Here is a 16,507-nt window from a genome sequence, read left to right as displayed (position 1 = left end):
GGTTAAAGATATAAATTCATAACTTCTGTCTGTTTCAACATTTTATTTCTGCACAATATCTCAAGAAGCCTTTCAGCTTTTGCAGTGAAATATAATTACACAATTTCTTACTAGGAAGACCCCTATTTATTTGAAGGTTAAAAGGTCAAAGGTCATATCCTAAATTCATAATTCTCACTGTGTGTAAAAATTTTCATTTCCTGGTGATTACAAGCTTTTGAGCTCAAATTTTGCAATGAAAGTTAACATAACAACTCCCTATGCCCTGAAGAAGACCCCTACTGATTTTGAGGTCAAAAGGTGAAGGTCTTAAATTCATATATTTTCATTTCATTTCAAGGCGATTTCTAAAGAAACTTTGAACACAGCTTTTGCAATGAAATTTTACACAGGTCAAAGGTCAAGATCACATTTCATATATTCCGTTTTCAACACTTTCCTTCCCACACAATATCTTGAGCAGCCTTTGAGATTTTGCGATGAAATTTTATACCAAACTCCCTATGGTCAAGGAAGCTAGGTCTCTATTTATTTTAAGGGCAAAGAACAGGTCATTATTATACATTCAGTGTGTAAAACTTTCATTTCCTGGTTATTTCAAGCAGCTTTTGCACTGAAATTTTATTCCATACCATAACTCCCCATGCCTCCTCTATTAAACCTTTCTTTGAAAGTGTCCCTCCTTTGACCGTACCTCTAGACCAGTGCATGCTGTTCTTTTTTTTCTTTAAGCTGGGGGGGGATTCTCTGAATTAGCTTGCTTTAGCTTGCATGAAGAATACACTGAATTTTTTAGTCACTGAGAAATAGATATTTTTTTTACCTTGACTTTTGACTGAAAGAGCCAAAAAGGTCAAGATGGAACCAGAAGTCTGTCGGGACCTGAAGCTCTACTGGTTTGTACTTATAGCAAAGGAAGAGAAAAGTACTTCAGCAGTTGGGAATTGAAACTTAACAACAGCAATAGATAGAATAATGATCCTTGATAAAGTCTCTTTATGTTCTTAGTGTAGTCTACAAGTTTGCGAAGTTATATTGAAATCAGACCAAAACTGTAGGAGGAGTAGCATTTTAAAAGAATTTCACAGAAATTTCTATTTTTAGTTACCACGGCAAAACCGTTTATTGAAATCAAAAGCTGATAAACAGAATTATGTATCTTAGTGTAGTCTACTTGTGTGCCAAGTTATATTGAAATCAGACCAAAACTGTAGGAGGAGTAGCATTTTCAAAGAATTTCACAGAAATTTCTATTTTTAGTAACCACAGCAACAACGTTCATCGAAATCAAAAACCGATACACAGAATTTTATCTTAGTGTAAGTCTGCTAGTGTGCAAAGTTATATTGAAATCAGACCAAAACTGTAGGAGGAGTAGCATTTTAAAGGAATTTCACAGAAATTTCTATTTTTAGTAACCACCACAACAACGTTCATCAAATGAAAAACTGATAAACAGAATTATGTATCTTAGTGTAGTCTTCTTGTGTGCCAAGTTATATTGAAATCAGACCAAAACTGTAGGAGGAGTAGCATTTTGAAAGAATTTCACAGAAATTTCTATTTTTAGTAACCACGGCAACACCGTTTATCGAAATCAAAAACCGATAGAGAGAATTATGTATCTTAGTGTAGTCTACTTGTGTGCCAAGTTAAATTGAAATCAGACCAAAACTGTAGGAGGAGTAGCATTTTAAAGGAATTTCACAGAAATTTCTATTTTTAGTTACCACGGCAACACCATTTATCAAAATCAAAAACCAATACACAGAATTATGTATCTTAGTGTAGTCTACTTGTGTGCCAAGTTATATTGAAATCAGACCAAAACTGTAGGAGGAGTAGCATTTTGAAAGAATTTCACAGAAATTTCTATTTTTAGTAACCACGGCAACAACGTTCATCGAAATCAAAAACCGATACACAGAATTATGTATCTTACTGTAGTCTACTTGTGTGCCAAGTTATATTGAAATCAGACTAAAACTGTAGGAGGAGTAGCATTTTGAAAGAATTTCACAGAAATTTCTATTTTTAGTTACCACGGCACCACCGTTCAGCGAAATCAAAAACCGATATACAGAATTATGTATCTTAGTGTAGTCTACTTGTGTGCCAAGTTATATTGAAATCAGATCAAAACTGTAAAAGGAGTAGCATTTTGAAAAATTGTTTACAGACAAACAGACAGCTAGACAGACAGACGGACAGACGGACGGACGCCGGACGCATTACTATCGCATAAGCTCTTCTGGTCTCTGACCAGTAGAGCTAAAAACACACCAAAAGATGGACAGACAGCTCATGCAGATTACATAGGGCTCCTATATTTCATGCAGGCACCTTAAATGATATTCAAGATACTGAATTATTATAATACAAAAATAAATAAATCTGCATTGCAGTTCACTTCAATGAGTCTGATCCTTACCTTGACCTTTGATCAATGACCCAACAATCTATAGATGGCCTTGTCCAACTATCCAAATAAAGTGCAGTTGGTCTGAAATTTAAAAGAAGAAGTATGTAATTTTTTTCCCATATAAACACAAGGCCCATTGGCCACAATACTTACCTGAGTTATTTTGTTCTTCGTCAAGGCAACATACATTTTTCCCTTTAAATACCTATGTAACACTTTGATCAACCACTGCAGCTCCATCTTATCCCCCATGGGCATGTTTTGAAAAAAAAATATTATCTTACAATGGGCATTTTTTTGTGACCCCCTTTATAAAGTCTTCTCCTTACCATCAATCCCTTATTAATAAGTGAAAATGAAGTCAGATTTAAAATGTTATTACATCATATAAAACTGTTAAGAACAGATGGATACACCTATTACAGCACATAAAAGAGACCCCACATCTAGCTGCCTTGTCCTAATTACCTCCAAAATATAACTTCTGAAGATCAAAAGCTACTTATTTTTAATACAGTTTACATCTTAAGGGTTAATTTACTACTCATTATCATGTTTACTAGGAAGAATATTATTTTAAATTGCAATAAGGCCTTGCATGCTTTTGGTGCTATGTTTCTATATATAGTTCTTTCTTTTCTGGGGTCCTTGACCTCTCCTAACCCTAGCATCTCTCCATCTCCCATTGTTAATTCCTGGCATTAATACTCCCCCTAGAGCAAAGTGACTTATTTAACATAGGTAATCAGAGATTACAGAGCTCACCTCAACGAATGTTGTCTTTAAATAAGGCAAAGTCACACAATTAACCAACAAAAAATGTACATTCCAAAAATGAAAATATCTAAGCAATTTTGATCTGATACTTTGAAGTAGACCAACATAAAAAATTTAAAGTAGTTCTTCTTCATGAAAATGTAATTCAGCATCTAAAGCAAATTTGAGTTTTCATCTCTTGATGCAACATTTGTGCAAGTTTGGTTTATACAATGTTATAAAAGCCTTAAAGCTTTTTGGTAATAGACCTGCAACCATAACTTTAACCTGGTCTATTATCTGAAAAATATATATGTCGAATTCAGCATCCGAAGCAAGTCCATTTATATTTAGTGTGCATCCTAAGATGTATCGTCCATGCAAGTTTGCACATTATAAGGGTCATAGTTAATTGGAAATGAAACATACATCAAAAACTAACATTTTCACTCATCCACAAAATGTAGGTCAGATTCAGCATCCGAAGCAAGCCTGGTAGTATGCATCCAAAGATGTATCATCCATGCAAGATTGGTCATTAAAGAACTCATAGTTACTTGGAAATGAAACCTGCACCAAAAACTTTTACTTGTTCACTCAACCGGAAAATGTAGGTCAGATTCAGCATCCGAAGCAAGCCCGGTAGTGTGCATCCTTAGATTTATCATCCATGCAAGTTTGGTCAACATAGGGCTTAAAGTTACTTGCAAATGAAACCTGCTCCAAACACTTTAACCTGTTCACTCAACTGGAAAATGTAGGTTAGATTCAGCATCTGAAGCAAGCCCAGTAGTATCCATCCTTAGATGTATCATCCATGCAAGTTTGGTCAACATAGGGCTTATAGTTACTTGGAAATGAAACCTGCACCAAAAACTTTAACCTGTTCACTCAACCGGAAAATGTAGGTCAGATTCAGCATCCGAAGCAAGCCTGGTAGTATCCATCCTTAGATGTATCATCCATGCAAGTTTGGTCAATATAGGACTTACAGATACTTGGAAATGAAACCTGCACCAAAAAACTTTAACCTGTTCACTCAACCTGAAAAAGTAGGTCAGATTCAGCATCCGAAGCAAGCCCGGTAGTATGCATCCTTAGATGTATCATCCATGCAAGTTTGGTTAACATAGGGCTTATAGTTACTTGGAAATGAAACCTACACCAAAAACTGCACCAAAAATGTTAACCTGCTCCAAAAACATTAACCTGGTCATTCCTTTGCTAAAATTGCAGCATCTGAAACTTTGACTGGTACAATGAAACACACTAGAACCATCTTCCATGCATGTCTAATCAATATAGGACATAGAAGTACTTAAAAAGAAAACTGCTACAAAAAACTTAACCTTAACCTGGGACGCCGACGCCGACATCGACGCCGAGGGTATTACATAAGCTCCCCCAACTTCGTTGAGGTGAGCTAAAAATGGAGGCCTATATATCACAAACCAATAATAATGCATCATGTACAGAATACATTTGTTCTCCTTTATGTTCTTCATATGCAAGAACTCATTTTTCTATTTTTTTTTAATTTTATCATTATTACCTTTTCCCATCCATTATGGCTTATTTTAACCAAAATTTATGAATAATTTCCACTTTATTGTTTCAGTTTTCCCCAGAGAATATTATCTTTGATGAGGATCAAACCCCTATATAGTGATACTTCAGCAGACAGCTCTAATTAGTATTCATCACTTGATGCATAATTAATACCTACTTCTAAAAGCTGTATAATTAACATCTCTGTGCATCTTCATTAGTCACTACATGTGTTCTGATGAGCTATAGAAAACTTTCTTGCATTCACCAAAATTAATTTTTAAAATTTTTTGTACTAATTGCATCACATGAAACTCATGTGACTTTTTCATTTCATAAATTCTTTAAACTGATTAATTTTTGGATTGCCTAGAAAAATTTAGAATCTATAGAATTTTATTCACATTCACTTAAGACTGTAAGATATATAAAACACAATGCCCTTCATTTCAGAGGAAGGATTTCAATTTAAAAGGCAGGGGGAAAAAATGTGGATTAATTTTCATGTGCACTCAGTACTGGGGAATGGTGTGTACTTTAGTATACTCTGCTAAAATCGGCACACTTTCTGATAATAAATGCAAACATTCCACTCAAAAAGCCAAATAAACAATGCAAGATTTGCATCTCTTAACAGTTACGATAGCAGATGGTTAGTCTTTCAAAGTAAACACAGGGCCACGTTCCCACCTTTCTGTTTGGAGAGGGACACTCTTTAATGAGCCCTCTCACCAAAGCTAGAGGATTATTAGATGAGCTTGCTGACTTATGTTCATCAAAAGAAAATTGATGAGCTTGTCTTTGCAATGTGTGATAATGCAGGGTCATTTGATCCAACTGATAAGGCTTCATGGACCACCAGCTAAGAAACCATGCTGCTTCAATATTGTCCATGCAGAATGACCAAAGGGCAGGGGATCAGTGTAAAAACAGGGAGGAAAAACAAGATGAAGATAATTTCAGCCAGAAAACCACACAACGAAGTGGTCACAGAGAAATTGCTTTTAGAGTAAACAAGGCAAATTTTTGAGTAAACACCATAGGAAGTTTATAGCTTTACATAGGGACCAATCACTTCTGCTGCGTTCCCTCATTACTGCTATCCATCACCTATTGTCAGACAATAATTGTTTAACCTCTTCTCAGTTTCAAGGAGAATACAATCTCCACATCCCCTTAGTTTATGCAATGGGTTTTTTTTTTGCCTTTCTTCTGGATACTAAAGTCATTTCAAGTTCACAAACTAAAATTAGCATCATCCTGTTTTAAACTGCTCTTAAAACAGCTGCAGAACAGTCAATGCAAACAAGGGTCTCATTTAATGTGAAATCCTGCAAGTGTTTTTTATCTTGCAACTCAAATGTGCTGGCCATGATTTTTTTTTATTTGAAGCACTCCAGCAACAAAATGTTGACTTTATATTTAAAAAGCAAAACCCCAAAATCATGCTTCTATTTTTTTTAAGTACTAGCTTCTGCAACTGAAGCATAATGTCCTACCATTTATCATGATTATAGACTAACAATATAAAACCATGTGTTTCTCAGATATGTGCCTAAACATGACATCCCCACCCTCTCCATCACACCAAAGGTACAGAACTATCTGATATTGCAGAAACTGTGAACTGTGTGGTAGCAAAATCTTCAACAAGACAGAAGTGTATTAATAAATGGAAAAGTTAAGTACAGATACACAGCATAATTAGTGCTATACTGAGCAGCCAATATTCACTGGCAAAGGAAAAATCAATAGGGTCGACATTGTACTGGGTCAAATTGACATAGCAACACCTTTAGAGAGAGAGTGAGAGAGAGAGAGAGAGAGAGAGAGAGAGAGAGAGAGAGAGATGTGTTGATTAAAAATAATTTTGCTCTGAGGAACCTTTTTTAACAAACAAAATTTAACGGCTATGAAAGTGATTATCAATGCATCATATATTGAGCCAAGAGTCCAAGACTAAATGTCATTCTGCATTATGAATATAGATACAGTGCATTGGTCACTTATATGTAAAAGGATCCCCCCCTTTTTTTTTAAAAAACGTGTTTCATTATGTAGATCAAATTTGCATCAATCTTATTTTTTGATCTGGGAAATTTTGTTTGCCTTTTTTTTTTTGCTTTTGTAAGTGTGCCAAGTTAACACCTTGAAAAATGACACCAAAATGTTGTAATCTAGCCATTATCTACGGTATATCGAAACAGTATCTCATTCTGTTTACCCTAAACCAGTTCTCTATAAAAGACACCAACAACAAACTGCTCATTGTGGCCCAAAAAAATTAAATAGCAATAAACTCAGAATTGGCAGGGTAATGGAGTGAAATAATTGCACCATTTAAATGTGTCCTAACTAGTATTGTGATTTGCATAATAAGTATATATTGATCCTGGAACTTTTGTTTTTCACCTTTCAGCTGCTGTCTTGTTTACTGTTACCATCTGTGTTAGAATTCAGAGCTATCTAATAATATCTTTAGCTTCCATTGATTGGGGTCTCTTGCAGAAACTAGGTCACCGTAACAGATAGATTTTTTCCCCATTGATCCATTTCCCCATTTATTGCTTGTTAACAGAATCAACCTCAGAAGCCGAACACTGATAAACAACGCAAAATTAATGATAAGATAGAAAGGAAGGCATGCAAGCATAAAAAAAAAAGTTCTGTAAATCACACATAATGGGATTCAGTTTCTATAAAAATTTTCGATTTAATTGCACACCTTGTTGGCACAAGTGAAGCTGGCCTCTTTCAGATGGGCATTTCGCAAACTGCCATTTGAATGGGATGAATTGGATGAATGTCAAGGGTCACCGAACCGGTAGGTTGTGTTTCACATTGGCTCCGGTGTGTATTCATAATTTTGTCATCTTTTAATAATTTAAGAACTTTCTAAGTCCAATAGTCAAGTACCTAAAGAACTCTGAAAAGATGACCTATGTTTACAGTGCGTTTTAAGTATAATTTAGAGGTTGTTTGCAGAAATTAAAAGTTGAACAGTTCGATGAGTACCTACTCAGTTCAGCCATAGCCATTGCCATTGTTGTATAGCCTTGCATATGTCAATTTACACGTGTGTAACTTTTATTGTGTTTCGTGTATGCAAAGTGATATCAGTATGTCTGTTGCCGACACTGCCAAAATTGTATCTGAAAGTAATGCAGTCATATACGGTGATGCAGGTAGAGGACATAATGACGGCGGTGGTGGCACACGTATTACACTGGAATCAATTCACGATGTGTTAATGCAACTTTCACATATGCAAACACACATGGATACAAAACTTTCAAATATTGAAGCTAAAAATGACAGCCTTGAAACTCGGTTAAGTGAAATTGAAAAGAAAATTGCAAGTTTTAATGAACTTAGTAATGTGGTCAGTTCTGTGAAATCTCATGTGAATATGCTCGACAGTGACGTTAAGACAGTAAGAAATGACCTAAAAGAAATAGACTGTAATATGAATGCTCTTGGAAATGTCTTTGACACTGTCAGGGAGACAGCGGAGGCAAACAAACGTGGGGTTACAGCAAACAGAAACGATATCGATAAGTGCACGCAGCTACAGAAAGTCTCTGATTCGAAGATACAGAAAGAGCTCACTGATTTAAAAGAAATTAATGCAAACCTGCAAGAAAGTGTCACTGATTTGAAGGCCCGGTCCATGAGGGATAATCTTGTGTTTACGGGAATATATGAAGAAGAAGGAGAGGATACAGAGGCCGTGTTACAAGAATTCATCAGGAGGAAGTTCCGACTACACTACGATATTTCATTTGAAAGAGTTCACCGTGTAGGAAAATGGAATGAATATCGCGAATATCCCAGAAACATCGTTGCCAAATTCACCTACTTTAAAGAGAGGGAATTAATAAGGACACGCGCCCCGCAGAAACTTAACGGCTCTAACGTATGGGTCAATGAACAGTTCCCTCCGGAAATCGAGGAGCGCAGAAAGAAATTATATCCCATCATGAGGCAGGCAAAAATGGACAGAAAGCGCGTTAAGCTAGTGAGAGATCAACTTTATATTAACGGTGAACTATATCATCTGAACAGAGACACATCTACCCAACCGGAACGGCAATCATACAGTAACGCGATCAATTCGGGAGCCTCAGCAGATCGACAGCCCACGCAACGGGAACGACCAACGTACCGTAACGCGACCAACTCAGGAGCCCCAGCTGCTCGACAACCCATGCAACAGGGACGACCACCGTACAGTAACGCGATCAACTCGGGAGCCCCAGCTGATCGACAGGCCGCGCCGTCGACAAAAAGACCACGCTACGGATCGACGCCAGACCGACTGTAGGGACACAAGGGGGACCAGGCGGCACAGGCATTGACATTCTTATCTTTAAATGTCTGTGGACTACGTAAAAAGTTGAATTATCCTGAATTTTTAAATTTTGTTTGTAAATACGATGTTTTATGTTTTACCGAGACAAAAACGGATAACACTGATGTCATAAATATACCAGGGTTCGTTGTATATATGAAAAATAGATTCAATATTGCAAAAGTTAAATCAGGAGGAATTATCCTTGCAGTGAGAGAAAATTTAGTTAAATATGTTGATGTTATAACCTCAAATTGTGAATATGTATTTTGGTTTAAGTTATCGAAAGAAGTTGTACATTTACAGTCAAATATATTGTTTGGAATTACGTATATACCTCCAGAAAATACTAGATACACATCAGTTGATAGTTTTACTGACATTGAACGAGAACTGTTATTTTTTTCTAAAAATTCAGAAAATATCTGTTTATTGGGTGACTTTAATGCACGGACAGGTAAATTAAAAGACTTTGTATGCTTAGATGACTTTTTTGTAAACCATGGTATGTTGGACGAAGAAACACAAGAATCTTTAGAAGAAGTTAATGTATTGTTGAATTCAAACGTTTCACTGGAAAGAATGAATAGTGATAATATTTGCAATAATTATGGATACAAATTGATTGAATTATGTAAAAATAACAACCTTTTTCTTGTAAATGGTCGAATAGGAAATAATAGGTTAACTTGTAAAGATAGTAGTACTGTTGATTATGTAATATGTAATGCATTTTTATTAAGGCAAATTAAGGAATTTGTCATACATGATCATTGTAATCTATATTCCGATGTTCATTGTCCAATAACCTTCGAACTTTTAAACCTTACATCTAAAGATATTCAAACATCTAGTCAAGTATGTGAAAAGGTAGAATCAAAACTATTCATCTGGGATCCTTCAAAGGCTACTGAATTTGAGAATAATATTAGTGAGGACACATTAAATGACGTTTTGGGAAGTATTGAAAAATTAAAAGAGAAGTCTGTAAATCAACATGATATAGATAAAATAACTAAAGATGTTTGTAACATATTTATAGATTCGGCGGGGAAGACTTTAAGACGAAGAAATCACCCACCCTTTAAGTCACAAAACAAAAATAAACCATGGTTTAATAATAGCTGCCGCACAGCTAGAAGAAATTTTCATTTGGCGAAACGCTTAAATAATAAAGAAAAGTCAACTAAATCAAAGGAGAATCTAAAGACTATGAGTAAAGAATATAAGAGAGTCATGGATAAATATATTAAGGAGTATAATAATGGAATTTCAGATAAACTTAAATCACTACAAAATGGAAAACCGAAAGAATATTGGCATATTTTAAATAGCTCAAATACAAAAAATAAAACAAGTGTTGATATAGATTCTATGTTTGATTTTTTAAAGAAAACAAATGAAAGTATTTTCACAGATGATGACATAGAATTTAACGTAGACTTAAGTAATGACCGTATCCTTAATCAGTCTATTACAGGTGAAGAAATAGAGAATGCAGTAAATAAATTAAAAACCAATAAAACGCCAGGGGGTGATTATGTTTTGAATGAGTATATGAAAACAACTATTTCAAGCTTTCTGCCGCTGTATGTAGAATTATTCAATGTTATCTTTGATAGTGGCATAATACCAGAGGACTGGTTAGTAGGATTAGTTAAACCTATTTATAAAGGTAAAGGTGATAGAAGCCAACCTGAAAATTACAGACCAATTACTTTACTTAGTTGTTTAGGAAAACTTTTTACTAGTATACTTTGTGACCGTTTAAATACTTTTGCTGATGAAGTGGAGCTAATCAATGAATCTCAAACAGGATTTAGGAAAGGTTATTCTACTACTGATAATATATTTGTGATTGATTTTTTGAGTAAATATGCCCTGAATAATAAAAAGAAATTATTTTGTGCCTTTATAGATTTTAAGCAAGCCTTTGATACGGTATGGAGACATGGTCTGTGGACTAAAATTCTAAATTAAGGAACGAATTGTTTTTAAACATGTGTACAATTACTTTCATCAGAATAATTTATTCTACAAATTTCAAGCAGGCTTTTTGCCAGGTCACTCAACCGTTTACCAACTACTTGAAACTTATCACACTATAATTAAGAATATCGACGAAGGAAAATTTTGTTGCATGGTATTTTGTGATCTGTCTAAGGCTTTCGACAGAGTATGGCATAAGGGTTTACTTTTTAAATTAAAAACTTATGGATTATGTGGAAATATTCTTACCTGGATTGAGAGTTATCTATGTAATAGAAGACAGAAAGTTATGTACAAAGATATTTTTTCGTCTAACAGAAACATTAACGCTGGTGTACCACAAGGATCTGTTCTTGGTCCTTTACTTTTTTTGATTTATGTGAATGATGTATCAGAAAACATGATTTCATTGTGTAGATTGTTTGCAGATGACAACTCGTTGCAAAGTTCCTCTTATAATGTTGCAACTATTGAATATACTTTAAATCATGATTTAGATATTCTTGACAAGTGGTCTTCCAAATGGCTTATGAAATTTAACCCATCTAAAACGAAAGCATTATTCTTTACATTAAAATCCAATTATTATCTCCCAAAATTACAATTTCAACGATGTAATCTAGAATACATAACCTCTCATAAGCATTTGGGTTTACTTTTGAGCCAAAATCTTAATTGGTCTGATCATATAGACAATATAGTTAAACAGGCTTACCAAAGACTAGGTCTTTTAAAAAAGCTGAAATACAATATCGGTAGAAAAACTTTATCTAAAATGTACATAACATTCATTAGACCGCTACTTGAATATTGTTCTATAGTTTGGGACGGGTGTTCTTTACAAGATGTTGAACGATTAGAAATGGTACAGCTTTATGCTGCAAGAATTATTACAGGGTTACCAATTATCGCTTCAAGAGATGCATTATATTTAGAAACAGGATGGGAACCTCTTGCAGATAGGCGAAAAGTAGCAAAACTTAATACTATGTACAAGGTACATCATAACTTAGTACCCGATTATTTAAAAAGTATTTTTCCCGCAACAAGACGTAATGAATCAAAGTACGATACACGCAATAGAGAGGACTACACTATTCCTAGATGTAGACTTGAAATATTCAAGAAATCTTTTGTTCCTGATACAATAAACCAATGGAATAGTCTGAGTATCACCACTAGAAACAGCATATCTTTTAGCAGCTTTAAAAATAACATACATAAAAAACCAGCAGACCCCCCTTCTTATTTCTCCCATGGTAATAGACGACTTAATATCATACATACTAAACTACGACACAATTGCATTTTAAATTATGATCTTTATAGAAGAAACATTATCGAGAGTCCTAACTGTTCATGTGGTACACCAGAAGACCCATATCATTTTTTCTTTGTCTGCAATAAGTACCAATATGCTAGAGAAAAGCTATTCAGAGATTTACTGTGTCTTACGAAACCAAATATCAAATTGAACATTATTGATTGTCATTTACTTCTGTGGGGAGATGAGTCACAAAATGTAGAAATCAATAAATATATTTTTCAGTCAGTTCATAAATTTATAAGAGATTCTGGTAGATTTAATTAACTATTACTGCCTAACACTTACACTCTATATATCTATATAATTATATATTTATCATAATTATGTAACAAATGTATGTTTCAATTTAACAAACTTGTTTGTACATCAATATTCCTTTTCACTTATTTTCCCTATGTATATATATTGACAGTTGTATGGTGAGAACCTAGTAAGTTGTTAGAACTTGTGTTCAAACCATTTGTATAGTATTTATACAATAAAATATGTTCAAACCACTAAAATTCTACAAAGTGGTATTGATGGAAAATGTTTTAGATTTATTAGAAATATGTATAATGGTATTAAGTCAAAAGTACAAATAGGTCATCAGTTATCAGACTTTTTTATGTGTAATGTTGGTGTTAGACAAGGGGAAAATTTATCACCCTTTTTATTTTCATTGTTCATTAATGACCTAGAAGATTATTTAACAAGAAATCAAATTAATGGTTTTACATGTCCTAGTCAACAAACGCAAGATGATATGTTTGTTATGTTAAAACTGTGTATACTTTTTTATGCCGATGATACGGTCTTAATGTCTGAATCTGCTTCTGATTTACAAAAGTCACTTGATGTTTTTGCTGAATACTGTGATGTATGGAAACTCCGTGTTAACATAGCCAAAACAAAAGTCCTTATTTTTTCTAAAGGTCCAATGACAAAGCGTAAATTTTTATATAACGGTGTAGCTATTGAAAATGTTAAAGAATTCTGTTATCTGGGTTTATTCCTGTCAAGAAGTGGGAAGTTTAACAATGCAAAAAAACATTTAACCCAACAAGCATCAAAAGCAATGTATGGAGTCTTACGTAAAATTCGATATTTTAATTTACCAATTAATTGTCAGTTAGATTTGTTTGATAAAGTCATCAACCCAATTTTACTTTATTCGTGTGAAGTATGGGGATACGAAAATTTAGACATAATAGAAAAAGTTCACTTGAAATTTTTGAAATTTATTCTTAATCTTAAATCTAGTACTCCGAATTGTATGGTGTATGGAGAAACAGGTAGATACCCTCTGTCTACATTTATAAAATTAAGAATAGTTATGTACTGGGCAAAAATTTTAACAGCTCACGAAAGTAAGCTTACAAAAGTTATTTATTCATATTTTTATAGATGTTATAATGATGGGTCGTTTGTACATCCATGGATAAAATGTGTACAAGACGTACTTAATTCTTGTGGATTGTCCTATGTATGGACAAGTCAATCATTTATTAGTTATAATTGGCTTAAGTCAATCATTAAAGATACCCTAAAATGTCAATTCGAACAAGAATGGAGAAGCATTGTTTATAGTTCATCCAAGTGTATTAATTATAGAATTTTTAAAACAGATTTTGGTTTAGAAAACTATCTGATGAATTTACCAAAAGATTTAAGAGTTACATTTACAAAACTTCGAACTTGTAATCACCATTTGCCAATTGAAAAGGGTAGATGGCATAATATTGACAGAAATTTAAGAATATGTACTATGTGTGATTTTAAAACTGTTGGTGATGAATATCACTATATTATGGAATGTAAGTACTTTTCAAAAGACAGAGAAATATTTTTCCCAAACAGATTTTGTAATAATCCCAACACTTTCAAATTCAATGAACTAATGAGTAGTAATAATGCAGAGATACAAAAATCATTATCACTATTTATAAAGAAAATTTTTAAAACTGTCTGTCCTTCTTGATTCCTCCGTGTGTTTTTTATAGATGACTACAGTCTTTTTTTTTTTTTTTCACTCTTTTCGAGTTTCTATATATTCAATGTACTTGTCTATCTCTTGACCCTTGACTGTAATATTTTTTTGCTTGTATATATGTATATATGTACCTCTTGTACCAGTGATCTGGTTTTGAGCGAATAAAGAATTGAATTGAAATTGATCAAATAATTCCCCTACTTAAAATGGTCATAAAATGTGTGCCTTTGTTAAAAATAAACACAAATCTTAACAGTGACAGGAAAACTCATCCATGTGACAAAGGATTCATTCTTTCCCGATATTTCCAAATTTTCTTATGAAGAGCTAGACCATGCAGGGCTTGTAGGTGAAGTTTTCAAGTGCATCAGCACCATACAATAGAGGATGGATGGAAGAAAAAAACAAAATCTGTGTATCTAAATAATACTGTGACACCCATTTCAGTGTAATCCTTCCAAAAGAAACAAGATTATCTTGATAGCCAGTTTTTCTGTAGTCTTCGGTCCATAAGGTATTTAATCTTCATACTGCCAATATACTGTAAACAAAAACAGCAACTGATACCACTATCTAACAAAGGAGGCAACTTGTTCACAACAAAACCAAAGGGAAGGAATCTTTCTTCAGCCTTATCAAAGCATATACAGAATTCCCCCTTATACAGGGTCTGTATGAAATGCATGTTGACACTAGAGTTAAGCCGTGAAGGGTAATATGTTCCAGGAATTAGATCTATTGAAGTTATTCCTTGATGCTATAAGCCTTAGTATCTGATGTTTACTTGCACTCTATGATTAGCCCTGACCAAATGTTTTCCAAACAATTTTGTTGTAGCATAAACATGATGCAGACTCCCGTAGCACTAATTCCCTAACCTTATTTTTAGAAAGATAAGGATATAATTAGGTTTTCTGAAGCTTCAAACATTTGTTTATTTGCATCGGTTTCATTAAATAGATAAACCAGTCATTTTTCAAAAGGATCTCCAAAATGATAAGCTGACGTTAAAAACTTACCAAAACAATTTGTTCTGCACTTGTTCAATCTCAACAGAAACCAAAAATTTCAATTGCTTAAAAAAACAAAAGTAGAATTTTAATGTAAGCCATTTCAATATATACATGCTTGAATGATATATCACGTTAGGTTTAGCAATTCCCCGTATTTTATATCAATCCTCTTCTTTTGAACAATGGGGATGTAAAGTTGTTTCCTGGTTTGGACCAGATGTCCATCTCTGAAAGCAGGACAGAAAAAATGCCTGGGGGTCAGATGCAGCCAAGGAGACTAATGGAAGAGCTTTGTTTCCAAAATTACCTGCATAATCATTTGGAGCTTTATCTGTACCATGCTGATTAGAGGAGATGAATGGATTTCCAATAAGGCCTCATTTTGTGGGTCTGTGGACAAAGCTGGGCAAGTTGTGTTCCACCTCTGGCCAATTCATGTCCTATAAAAATCAATACATGTAATTTAATAAATTGATAGCTTCTCTCTCTCTCTCTCTCCCTCTTTCTCTCTCTCTCAATGCAACCAAGAGAACATGCTGGTAGCAAAGGACAAGCAATTGATAGCTTCTCTCTCTCTCTTTCTCTCTCTCTCTCTCAATGCAATCAAGTGAACATGCTGGTAGCAAAAGACAAGCAATTATCTAGATGAAGCAAACAGAAGTGTGGGAGTAAACATGGTAACAACAGCTTTCAGAAGTACATGTATCACTATAGGGGGGTTCCAATGATGTAAACAAAACACCATTCTTCCCCTCCCTCCATTCTGTCTTAACCAATGGGAACGACCTTTACATACACTCATCATGGAATGTTGGTCAATGAATTCACATATGACTCTTCCACACAATTAAGCCCTGTTTTTGTTATTCTACATAAATCAATGGGAAATCTACTGTTGTAAACATGAGGAATGTTTATGCTTATTGTTGTTTACCTTTGACAACCAAGTACTGGGTCGCTAAAATTGCCTCCACTTTGATAAATGTCCACGCTACCATTATCATGTTTATGGGATCATATTTGACTTCGGTGAGGCATAAAATGTTCATATCTCTTAGTATGTAAATAAGTAATTTTTTATAAGTGCTTCATGCCAATCATCTCTTAAAGCGATTATTATTGAATTGAT

The 16,507-nt window shown here is 34.1% G+C and overlaps 1 long non-coding RNA gene across 1 annotated transcript in view; it reads right to left on the bottom strand.

The window, feature by feature from the left end:
- The window catches only part of LOC134260989 (uncharacterized), a 35,716-nt gene that overhangs the window by 10,584 nt on the left and 8,625 nt on the right, over positions 1–16,507 (bottom strand). Inside the window, exons 2-3 of the long non-coding RNA XR_009990695.1 lie at positions 15,686–15,818; positions 2,432–2,503 (exon numbers count right to left, since the gene is read on the bottom strand). This is a non-coding gene — a long non-coding RNA (uncharacterized LOC134260989). The remainder of the gene's footprint in view (positions 1–2,431; positions 2,504–15,685; positions 15,819–16,507) is intronic.

The sequence above is a fragment of the Saccostrea cucullata genome, unplaced genomic scaffold, assembly GCF_032062105.1.
Source record: "Saccostrea cucullata isolate Sc308-1 unplaced genomic scaffold, CSIRO_AGI_Scuc_v1 ctg603, whole genome shotgun sequence".
NCBI lineage: Eukaryota > Metazoa > Mollusca > Bivalvia > Ostreida > Ostreidae > Saccostrea > Saccostrea cuccullata.
This window is presented reverse-complemented; position numbering and strand designations above follow the sequence as displayed.